Raw genomic sequence first — 10,457 nt, 5'->3', positions numbered from 1 at the left:
TTCATTTGATTTAAAACAAAAACTATATGTACCTGTTTCTGGATTTAAACTAAAAACTAACAAATCTAATACTCTTCTTGCAGAAAAGCGAGGAAAGAGGCCATGCAATGTAGGTCAGCATGTACCTAAGTGAGAGGTCAGAAGGCGTGTGCCAGGGGAAACTGACCTTTGACCTCTGACTCTTTCACTCCCGCTGATCTGTGTCAGCATCTCGTAACAAAAGAAAAATTGGAGGACTAGATTTAACTTGCAATTTTGTATGTTAATATTTGAACTGCGATTGTTAAAATATACAAATATTTGCATCTTATATTACGCAACAAATGGTTTCCATGTTACAGAAAGGTGATTATCTAGTTAAATATTAAGAAATATCTTTAAAAACATGACAATGCAGCGTTTCAACCGAGTCTATTTCCAAATATTTTAGACATTGGTGAAATAAAATAAAAGAGGCTATCATTACATTAGAACATTTATATGATTCGTCTGTGGACTGTTTCAAATCAGCGGCCAGTTTTTTTAGAAAATGATTTTCAATAAATAATTTGAGCCACCAAGGAAAAGAGAAAAACAACATTTAAAAAAATGAATTGACATTTTAGTGGTGTCATACATTTCTGGTCGTGTCAAGGGTAATCAACAAGACAAAGAAAACATTTCTTAATATCACAGTGTCACATTTACGTTACAATGTCCACAGCCAGGTTAAATGTGTAGCATTTCATTGATACATAGAATAATAGTAATATTAAATATGTCGCAACTCTTTTGGGCACATTCTTCAGTTCCACTAATCTTCTGTCATTTTGAATTCAGCGTGTTGTGTTTTTCGGTATGAATTATTGATAGTCCTTTTCTTCTTCTTCTTCTTCTTATCCGTCTCTTTGATCAGAAGTTTAAAAAGTCAGAGACACCACCTCAGTATGCAGCCTTTGCGCTGATTCTCACTATTCAGGCAGAGAGAAAATCAATAGGTTAAATCAAATGTTATGATTAAAAGAATTACACTCCAGAGGACATTAAATAATCATGGAAAGGGACAAGATCCAATAGTTCCCCCCCCCACCTTTGAGTCTCTGGTTAATGAATAACAACTCAGTAAAACTAACTTTGCCTCATATGGTCTAACACAGTTTTTATTGTATCTTTATAAAAGCTTACAACTCCAATTCCAATGAAGTTGGGACGTTCTGTTAAACATAAATGAAAACAGAATACAATGATTTGCAAATCATGTGCGACCTATATTTAATTGAATACACTACAAAGACAAGGTATTTAATGTTCAAACTGATCAACTTGATTGTTTTTAGCAAATAATCATTAACTTCGAATTTTATGGCTGCAACACGTTCCGAAAAAGCTGGGACAGGTGGCAAAAAAGACTGAGAAAGTTGAGGAATGCTCATCAAACACCTGTTTGGAACATCCCACAGGTGAACAGGCTAATTGGGAACAGGTGGGCGCCATGATTGGGTATAAAAGGAGCTTCCCTGAATTGCTCAGTCATTCACAAGCAAAGATGGGGCGAGGTTCACCTCTTTGTGAACAGGTGCGTGAGAAAATAATACACTTTAAGGACAATACCGCCGGCTTCTCTGGGCCCAAGCTCATCTAAGATGGACTGATGCAAAGTGGACGAGTGTTCTGTGGTGTGACAAGTTCACATTTCAATTGGTTCTTGGAAACTGTGGACGGCGTGTCCTCCGGGCCAAAGAGGAAAAGAACCATCTGGACTGTTATGGACGCAAAGTTCAAAAGCCAGCCTCTGTGATGGTATGGGGCCGTGTTAGTGCCAATGGCATGGGTAACTTACACATCTGTGAAGGCACCATTAATGCTGAAAGGTACATACAGGTTTTGGAGAAACATATGCTGCCATCCAAGCAACATCTTTTTCATGGACGCCCCTGCTTATTTCAGCAAGACAATGCCAAACCACATTCTGCACATGTTACAACAGCGTGGCTTCGTAGTAAAAGAGTGTGGCCTAGACTAGACTGGCCTGCCTGCAGTCCAGACCTGGCTCCCGTTGAAAATGTGCGGCGCATTATGAAGCGTAAAATAAGACAACGGAGACCCCGGACTGTTGAACAGCTTAAGCTGTACATCAAGCAAGAATGGGAAAAAATTCCACCTACAAAACGTCAACAATTAGTTCCCTCAGTTCCCAAACGTTTATTGAATGTTGTTAAAAGAAAAGGTGATGTAACACAGTGGTAAACATGACCCTGTCCCAGTTTTTTTGGAACGTGTTGCAGCCATAAAATTACAAGTTAATGATTATTTGCTAAAAACAATCAAGTTTATCAGTTTGAACAGCAAATATCTTGTCTTTGTAGTGTATTCAATTAAATGTAGGCTGAACATGATTTGCAAATCATTGTATTCTGTTTTTATTTATGTTTCACACAACATCCCAACTTAATTTGAATTGGGCTTGTATGATCAAGTCCCTCTCCAAAATGTCACATATTTTTATTTTTATCATAAGCTTTTGCCAAGGAGGCGAATGCACACAAAGAGTGTATTTCGTACATTGTACTAATAATACATTTTAAGGAACAGTGACAGAACATTTCACACTGTCCAAATATCAGATTTATACATGATCAATGTGAGCTGAGTAACTCGTTTTCCAGAGAAAATGTGTGAAAAGAATGTTCACAACGTGTACTTTAAATTCAGTGAACTCTCAAAGCATGTTTTAAAGTGGAAAGAATGCAACAATTCAACATTTAATCTGAACAAGACATTTTACATTTTATTTTCAACATCAGAAAAATGATCAACAGGCTTATAGTGACACCGCTCTCTCCATTTGTAACTAAAAAGTTGAGTGGTATTCAAACACATGCACACCCGTTTGGTATTGATGACTATCGTGTGTACAGATGAGAAATAAAAGCTGCCCTCAGATCAGTGCGCATGTTCTCTAGAAGGAAACAAAGCTCCCATGGAAATTCATCACTAATATTGATTCGAATTAGCATGAGCTCTTTCTGCCCGTGGTCATGTTCTCTCGAATGTTTACTCGAGCATATTGTACTGTATGCGTGTGCATGCGTGGAGCTGTGTGTCCAAAGTGGCAAGCCTTTAAATTATGTAAAATGTGAAAAATATTTTTATTAAAGAACATTATTATAGCTTAACTTTGGGGGACAGAAAGATGGGAATAACACGTGTAATAAGATTGTGGATCTTCACAGGGAATGTATTCATCAATTCAAAAAATAAATACATAAATAAAAAACGAACAAAAAACAAACAAACTGAAGCTCAAAATAATAACCTGCTAACCTCTATTATCTCTTTGGTTTGTCCAATACTCTTAAAATATAATATGAAAAAAAATAGTAATTTAAAAATGCAGAATTGCATTTGCAAATTCAATAATTGTTAAAAAAAAAAAAAAAAAAAAAAAAAACAGTATTGCACTAAATAAACTTATTCAATTACATAAAATGTATTGATATATATTTTCTCACACTTCCAACATTTAGGATGTAATTGCATTTTATTGCTGCTATATATTTGTGATTATAATGAAATAATAATAATCATTTCCTAATTATAATTGCAATGAACTTAATGTGGCTGGCCTACAGTATACAAAAGTATATTGAGTTACTCCGTGAATTAATATTCTAGCAATGAATGATGGAAAAATAATGGAAAACATTCTGCTTGAATTATTGAAATGCCTCTTCTTTGTCATTTTAAAAGTTTCTGAAAATAAAAAAAGTAAAACCCAAAAAATGGCTCTAACTTTACCCGTCTCTAATCTTTGCAAGACTATTTTTAACCATGTGTTGCAGCGTACCAAGTTCAAGAATTTGTAATGACCAACACACTAATTCAGCAACACAGATGTATGGCTGTCGAGTGAGTGTTTATTTAGAGTTGGACACACAGAGATGATGGCGTGTGGTCACATTTGAATACAGCGGGCGGCTCTGCACGCGGCCATTGTGTTCTCATTAATAGCTGATTTCATGGCCAACAGAACCTCAACAAAAGAGGCAGCAGGTCTGACAAGTTTGAAAAGATTGGAAGAGAATAAAGGAGAAAGATGGAGGCGCTGCAAGTCAGGTGGAGGAGGAGGAGGAGGAGGAGGATGGAGGGATCAGATGTAGGAAGAATAAAAATCGTGGTATCGTATTCTCCAAACACAAAGAGTAAGAAAGCCCAATATGTTACTATTTACATGGTTACTATTTTGTTATGACATACTGTATCTATAGTGTGTGTGTGTGTGTGTGTGTATGTGTGTGTGCGTGTGATTGTGTGTGTGTGTGTGTGTGTGTGTGTGCGCGCGTGTGTGTTGGAAATACAGCAATAGATTTATCTCTACTACCTTTTTAAATTCCATTCATTAAAAAAAACTCCACCGCATGTCACTTATTACTGTATATTTTTGTTCATATACATATTATATTTGAGTTCAGATTCAGAATCCAAATCAGCTTTATTGGCCCAGTATGTTAAAATACACGACGAAGAGTCCTTGTGTGTTTGGTGGTTGGAGCCACTCTAGTACGGCAGCAAACAGCCACTATTTCAAAATATCCATTGAGGACATACAGTAAAAACACAAGTATGGGGACTCATTTAGAGTTCAATTCTAAGCTATTCATAACATGCATAGATATGCAAGTATTACTGAATATGAACACGTACGTACGTGTCCATTTCATAAACTCCGTTAATGTACTGTATCTATTAGATCACTTTCAACAGCTTAGAAATGACATGAATGTAGCGCTATTACCTGTTCAATGTCAATATAAAAATGGACCGACATTGTATGTTGTACACTCTTTATAATTACACAGCTTCAGTTCTTTAGTTATTATTATTATTATTTTTAGTGAATGAGGTTTTTTTAATTTTTTATTATTAAACCTTACTATTATTTTAGACTTCCAAATATGTATGTGGATGAGGACTATACAAGCATGCAAATTGAGCATTATGTAAGTAATATATTCAATATTGCGCATCACGCTCTGTATGATCTATACAGTTGCATTTTATTTAGTTAGTCAGTGACTGCATTGTTTCTTGATTTTAAAATGAAAAAAAAAATGCATCACTTTTTATGGATCTAAAATATATATGTATCTATGTAGTGGTATAAGCATAAATTGACTAATACATATTGTATACTGTACATTACTCTCTGTAGAATCTATCCAGCTACATTTGATTTAGTTACATTATGATTTAATTTTAAATAACATGATATATACATCTATACACACAGTTGCTTTTGTAGATATAAAATTAGATTAATATATGCTGCATCAGTCTGTATGACCAATACAGCTAAAGTACGTGTAATCATTCAGTCATTTAGTCACTGACTGTATTTTTGTTGCTTTATGTATGCTGGTGTATATATTAAAATGTTTCTAAAAAAAAACAACAACATTGTATATATATATATATATATATATATATATATATATATATATATATATATATATACAGTACATCTACAGTATAAATGTGGATGTAGACTGCAACAGTTTCCAAATGAAAATAGACTCATATATGTGCATCTAAAACATTTTAGAGTTTATTTCTATACACCTTCAGTTCAAGTATGTACATTTTATATTTATTTAACCCGCCCCAAAAATAAATATATATATATATATTACATGTCATTAAAAAAATAATAATAATGCATTTGCATTTTTCTATGTACATCAATAATCGTGTATGTGGATCGGGTGTCATTATTATGACTTTTAGCAATATCTACAATTACAGCTCCATTCTGTGCGTAGGTGTAAATACATTTACACAAAGCTGCAGCAACTCCTTCTCCTTTTTGGGCACCTCTGGCCCTCCGGCCTCATTAGGCCGAGACTGAAAATGGCTGCCGTCAAACACAGAACACATGGAACGGGACTCACCATGCAGCACCCAACCAACCACTGCAGGAGGAGGAGAAAGATGAGTTTACAGGCGGACAGATGGCTCCCCAAACCCTAAAAAATATTCGGTCATTGAAGGAGAGAATGAATGAGAGGTAGAGATTCGGGGAGGGAGGACGACACTGGTTATATGGGGAGAAAAGAGGGAGAGAGAGAGAGAGAGAGAGAGAGTCAGTGGGACAGATGCGAGGCAAAGCGGTGTTTGTCACTAACGCTTTAGATTAGCATGTGGTCTCCAGCACAAAGCTGCAGATCAATACTGCTACTCAGTACACAGCAGATGGCCCGGGACGGAGTGACACGGAGACAGAACGAGAGAGAGGACAGGGCAGGAGGGTAAAATGTCCCATCAACCCGGCAGCTTTATTCACATTTGACAATATGCCACTCGTGCTGAGCCGCATCGAACACAACTCACCAGGGCGCACGTGACCTCTGTCTCTATTTTTGAAAACATACTAGTCACGGCAATAGTCGTAGCTTGGGTTAGCTGCAGGTTCATTCAAGTGGTTATTATTTAAAAGGCGTTAATTAAGTCTAACTAATTGTAAATCGCAACGTTTCACTGATATGTTTTTTTTTGTTTTTTTTCCCCCTCTCTGTGGTTGAGCAACATGACTCCAAACAGAGTGTAAATAAACAGGCTATTGATTATCTCAACAGTCAGCCAGCTAATCTGCCTTTGTGTCTGCAAGTAGCAACAAAGTGACCAAACATTGACTTCCATATCTAATGAACTCCTCTCTGAGCAGCCCGGAGTTACCGTGGACCAAATTTGCTAACTTTTAACACCACACACGTCTCACTATAGTGAGGCCATGCGAGTTGCCACAGCCCACCCATAAAGAAAAGACAATCATGGAAAAGTAATAACTGATTCTAGTGGCATAAAAAAGGATAATAGGCTGATAATTCAAAAAACAAGTTCGTAAATATACTATGAGAGGTGTTGTTTTTTGTGCTATGGAGACATTTTGTATATTGTTGTAACATGCCGTGCTCGAACACAGTCCATTCGTTTCGAGGTGACCTTTCTGAACTTGATGTTCTCTCTCTGTGACAAGTCACATGATTTACTTCCACCTACGCCATCCTAGCCTCTGCACATACTATTATATACGTACATCGAGACTCATTACAAACAGCATGTTGGCATGAGGATTGAGTAGAATCAGCAAGTAGAAAACACATTTTTGGATAGATGAAACATTTGTTTTAATTGTTATTATTTTCTACATATACCCAAGCCCCAAAATAATACCATTGTTTTTGTGATAAAAATGGAATTTTCCGAAACTGTATTTATCATTATCTGTATGTCTGCCATATTTGTCTATTCCAACAGAACAGGTCCTTTTGCTGTTTTACACACACATGGAGATTTTAAAAATGGTTAATGCCGTGTAATTGGCATACGATTGAACAATTTCCCACGAAATACTGTTTAAAAAAAAACAACAACAAATGCACTATTTTCTCTTGTTTCATTTTCTATTTTTTTGTGGAATAAAATAGAACTTATGAATGATCGTGCGTTTCTATGTACGTGTGTTTGTGCGTGTGTGTTATGTACGTTCAACTCACGTGCATTACAAAATTAGAACAACACTGAACAGAAATAGGGGGAAAGAATTCATTAAAAATCATGTGTTCTTTTGTTAGTTCGCCCCATTGATTAGTTAGCAGGCCAATTCCTTGTTCACACGTTGCAGAAGATGACGTAAGACATGATTATACTGTTTGTTTGTTTGTTTGTTTTCTGGGGACCGGAGAATGTGTTGCATGAAAACACAAATGTCAAAAAAATAAAATGTGAAGCAGTGCATTTTTGTTCGGTTGATTGTCAAGTTTTTAATTGGTAGGCTATTTTCTTGTTCAAGCGATGACTTGTATGTGCCACCCCTCCGCTAAGTTTTAACGAAAGCTGGTTGTGGGTTTACTTGGGGCATGACCCTGGGAACAAACCAACAAATAGGCAGTGATCCAAACACTATATCTTGCCTTTGTGAGCGATCACTACCGGCAAGCACTGCGATTGATGAGAAGAACGCGTCCGACCAGTTTCAGCATGGCCCAACTATTTAAGACACTGAATTTTGTACGGAGCGACATCTGTAGTGATCGCTTCGAAGTGGCATGAGCAGTTTTGTTTCTGCCAACCATATTGTTACCAATCTCTGCCACTTCCTTCGCCGCCTCTTCTTCCTCCCCCGACATCTGCTCCTCCTCAGCTCCTTGTCCCTGGGCCTTCCACAAGGCCCCCGCCCACCTTACATTTTCCCACTACATCATACTGTACCTCCACCCTCTTTGTTCTTTTCAGCTTTTGGCTTACAGTATATCTGCTGATGCCTTTTACCTACATAGATCCTATCTTCTTCCTCTTCAATAGCTGCCCACTTTTTAATCCTCTATCATCCTCTTTATTAGGCACGTGTACAGATACAGTATTTTTGGGGGCGGGTGCTCTCGCCAAAAAAAACGGCACCCATTGCCGAAATTATTCATAAAATTAAGAAAAAAACAGTAATATATGTATATGGGTTTATATCTGTTCATAAAATCACACAAAAAAATGAGACCAAGATAAATCATTTTAAAACTTTTTGTAGTTAACCTGCACAACTCAACTTGTACAACTCAGTTGAAAAAAAAGTACTAAAATATTTTAGAAGGGGAAGTAAAAATAAACAACTGAGATAACGTGGTTGCAGAAGTGCGTACACCCACTTATAAATGGGGATGTAACTGTGTTCAGAATTAAGCAATCACATGTCAAATGGGAGTCAGCACACAACTGCAACCGTTTAAAGTTCCTCCAATTAAACCCAAATAAATCTCAGCTGATTGCTGATATTTTTGTCGTCACATCTTACAAAACAAGCCATGGTCGGCAGAGCGCTTCGGCACCATCCGAGGAGTCACATTGTTCACAGGTAGTAGTCAGAAGGAGGGTACAAAAAATTTTCCAAAGCATCAGTGTCATATATCATGTAATATGCATAATTGATCCAAGTACGCAAATAAATGCCTATCAGATATAAAAAAAACTTTGGGTGGATCTGATTTACACAGTTTTTTTAAATTTTATTTTTTATTTTATTTTTTATTTTGATGAATGAAGAAAAAAAAAAGGCACTTTTTTCATCCCGGGAAAAGGGGCAGGTGCTTGAGCACCATTTGGGCTCTATGTGTGCACGTGCCTGCTCTTTATCATATTTACCTTCCCCTTTTCCCCCACTTCTTCACCGTCTTTATATTACTCCTTTTTTCCTGATGAACGAGACGTTTGAATCCACGTGTAACATTGGCTCCCATCGTTGGTCTGAAAGAGAGACAGAACTTTGGAAGAGGAAATAGACAGACAGGTTGTCCCTCAGTGGACCCCCTGCCTGTCCCTCTGACAGCTGATCAAAAGAAGAAAATGGGTCAGGCTTCTGTTCCTCTGCCCTTAATTACACAACAGTCTTTAAACAAAGCAACATCTGCCCAACTACCCACCCAGCTCCTCCTCCATCTTGCCTTTTTTAAGTCCCTCATCCTCCTTCTGATCACCCAAGCCCAGTAGCTTTGATAGAGGTAATTTTTTAGAATGACAATTTCCAGGGAAATGCACTGAAAGAGCAAAAAAAATTGGTGGAGATTATAGACAAGGTTCACACCCGATTAGGTACATTCTATTAAATAATTTGTTGTCAGTGTATCTAGAGTGTCGTTTCAGCGCTCAGCAGTGTAATTGCATCGTTAGAGTGAATGTTAGCCTATTTTCAAACTGTTGATCAAGTTGCTCGTTCTTGAGCCACAGCAGGTTATCATCATATTATTTGTTATTTTCCACATTAACATGATCGACTAACATGGGATTACTTTTAGTAATTTGCTTTGATCATTTTGTTAAACTTTTTGGACGATGCTTTGCATGGAAAGCTTTCGATTGGGGGGTGTCTTAATCTCACACGCCAGATGGATTGGTTCTCAAAAGAGTTTCACAAATCCATCTTTGAAATAGCCAAAAGAAACTGTTTGGAAAAGGTAACGCTTAATAAAAAAAAATAAAAAAAATCGGTGACGATCGGACAAACGGTCTGTCAATCAAATTTCTTACAGGTTATATCCAGAGAGAGACGATGAGACAATGTGTCAAGTCATAGTTTGACAAATGGCCAGTGTCTCTTGCTCAAACCAGTCAGGGGTAGAGTGAAACAATGGTTTCCATCATGAAAAGCTTTACTGACCATTATTTTCGCTCTTTTTTATTTGATTGATTATATATATATATATATATATATATATATTAGCAAATGCTGTCCCTTCCTGATATGTTAAGGCAACCTCCATGGCCATTTTCATTGGGGGCAGCCATTGTTTGTTTGTTTTTGTTTTGCTATCGAAACTGAAAAGGTGTGTCCTCTGCATCTCGTCAAAGGATACTGATTGGTCAAATATTTTTGGGGGTGTGTTATCAGGGTTTCAATGTGTTTCAAGTTTAGCTAGAGGATTTTTTTTTTA

At 36.9% G+C, this 10,457-nt stretch overlaps 1 long non-coding RNA gene across 1 annotated transcript; it reads right to left on the bottom strand.

The window, feature by feature from the left end:
* Positions 1-561: 561 nt before the first annotated feature.
* LOC133464930 (uncharacterized) lies at positions 562-6,321 on the bottom strand. Its single transcript, XR_009784502.1, has 2 exons — positions 5,928-6,321; positions 562-950 (listed from the first exon to the last, which is right to left on the bottom strand). It is a non-coding gene; the product is annotated as an uncharacterized LOC133464930 (long non-coding RNA).
* Between the last annotated feature and the right edge of the window lie 4,136 nt (positions 6,322-10,457).

Source organism: Phyllopteryx taeniolatus, chromosome 15 (assembly GCF_024500385.1).
Source record: "Phyllopteryx taeniolatus isolate TA_2022b chromosome 15, UOR_Ptae_1.2, whole genome shotgun sequence".
NCBI lineage: Eukaryota > Metazoa > Chordata > Actinopteri > Syngnathiformes > Syngnathidae > Phyllopteryx > Phyllopteryx taeniolatus.
This window is presented reverse-complemented; position numbering and strand designations above follow the sequence as displayed.